The sequence below is a fragment of the Opisthocomus hoazin genome, unplaced genomic scaffold, assembly GCF_030867145.1.
Source record: "Opisthocomus hoazin isolate bOpiHoa1 unplaced genomic scaffold, bOpiHoa1.hap1 HAP1_SCAFFOLD_151, whole genome shotgun sequence".
In the NCBI taxonomy this organism is placed as follows: domain Eukaryota; kingdom Metazoa; phylum Chordata; class Aves; order Opisthocomiformes; family Opisthocomidae; genus Opisthocomus; species Opisthocomus hoazin.
This window is the reverse complement of record NW_027448877.1, coordinates 122,856-125,000: the sequence shown is the minus strand read 5'-3', so window position 1 is coordinate 125,000 and position 2,145 is coordinate 122,856.

The window sequence follows — 2,145 nt, the reverse complement described above, 5'->3', positions numbered from 1 at the left end:
GCCGCCGCCGTCGTCTCGTGCGGCTCGTCCTCCGACGCGCGCGGGTGCGTCGACCTGTCGGCCGCGGACGCCGCGCCCCCGCCGGCTCCCCGCTTCCCGCGTCTGCGCGGGAAGCAAGAGGGGGGGATGCCGGCGGGGCAACGCGGCGAGCGCGGCCGGCAGAGCACCGGCCTGCTCGGCGGGCCGGGGGGCGAGCGTCGAGCGACGGCGGCGGCACCGGGGGCCGCAAGCGCGACAGCCGAGGGGTGTCGCCGTCTTCGGGGGGCGGCAGCTCCTGGGGGGGGGGGTGGGGCGGCGCCGGCGGCGGCGCCGTCTACCCCCCCGCGCGCGGGACAGGGCTGTCTCCGGGCGTTCCGGGCCGTGGCGCGGGTGTGCGCACGGCGTTTCGGGCGGCGCGGCGGCCGGACCCGCGAACCTCCCCTCCGACCCGGCACGGCTGCCTCTCGAAGAGGGAGCCGTGGCGGGAAGGGGGGGGCGCGAGCACGGTCTCGGCCGCTGGCGCCGCCCGGGGCGGGCGAGGCCCCCCCCCGGCCGGGTCGCGTCCCGCGCGAGCGGGCGGCCCGAGCCACGTCTCTCCCCCCGGGCGCAGCGCCGGGCTATCGAGGGAAACCCCGGGCCCCGGGGCTAAGGAGGACGAGGTGGTGGCGGCGGATGCCGGGCGCGCCCCCGCGGGCGGACGCTCCCCCGAGGGCGGCAGCCGGGGGAGGCACCCCCGCGGGGCCATGCAGGTCGTTTCCCTCACCCCAGGGCCAGGTACCTAGCGTCCGCGCTTCGGCGGCCCTCCCTCGGCCGAGTCCGGGGGTCAAAGGCCAAAGGAGCCGGGCGGCGGTTTAAAGACTCGAGCGGCACGGCGCGAGCCGCGGGGGGGGCGTCCGCCCCCGCGGGCCGCCGTGCCGGAGAAGGGGGGGCGTCTCGCTGCCCCAACCTGCCCCCCCTCTCCGCGGGCCGGTCTCGGCGGAGAGACCGCGGCGCGGGTCGGCCGCGGCCGACCTGCCCGCCCTCGCAAACGGGGCCACCCGCCGGCCGGAGCGCGGGCTCCGCGCCGGGGGAAAGAAAGGCGCGGCGAGCCCCCGCGGGGGGGGGCGGCCGCCGGGGGGCCGCCCCGCGCCTTTGGACGCTCGCGCTGCGGCCGCGCTCGGGGCGCGCCGCGCTCCCCTCTCCCGCTCCTCGCCCCGCCCTCGGCGCCCAGGGAAAGAAAGGGGGGGGCGAGCCACACCCCCCCAGGCCGAGCGGCGGCGGCGCCGCTCGGCGTGCCGGTCGGTGCCGGTCGTCCGTCGGGTCGTCCGGGAGGGTTCCCCGGCCGCATCCGCTGGCGGCCGTCCCGTCCCGCGTTTCCCCGCCCGTCGCTTCCGTCTCGAGGGCGGGCGCGCGGCGCGGGGGCGTCCCGCTCCGGGTCTTCGCGTGGAAACGGGGAGAGTGGGAGCCGCCCCCCGCGCTCAGCGCCGTCCGCCTTTCCGCTGGGGCCGTGCCGGCGGCCCCAGGGGGCCGAGGCGAGAAGCGGCTGCGGCGGCGGTTTTCGCGGCGGCGGTGGCGGCCGCCGCCGCCGGGCGGGGTGGCCGGGTTCGCCCATCCGGCGCGGGCCGGTGGGCGGCCGCGCGTCGCCGGCTCGCGCTCCAGTGGCCGGCCGCGCTTCCTCCGGCGTCGGTGGAAGGCGGCGTCGGCGCCGAGGTTCGCCGGCGGGGCGAGAGGCGACCGTGGTGGGCGGAGCCGGCTCGTCGCAGCGCGGGCGCAGCCGGGCGTCCGGCTCCCGAGCGAAGGCGGGCAGGCGTCGCGGCCGGGCGTGCCGTAGCCTCCGGGGGGAGGCCGGTCCGAGCCCGGGCGCCTGGGCCGCCCCCGAAGCGCGCCAAGGGTGTGTGTGTTGCGTACGTTTCCCCAGGGTCGGTCGGGAGCGCGGGCTCCCCCGCCCTTTGGCCGCTCGGGGTTTTCCGTTGTTTTCCGTTTCCCCTGTGCTCGTACGGTCAAGCCGAGGCGAGGGCCTCTCCGTCGCGCCGCGTCGCGCCGCCGCGCCGCGCCCCCTCCGCGCGTGCGGAGGGGGGTGGGCGGCGGCGGGGCCGGCGGTCGGTCCGGCCGTCCTCAGAGAAGGGGCCGCTCTCGGCGAGCGGTCCCGGCCCCTCCGCGCGCGCGGGGCGGTGCCGAAACCGAGAC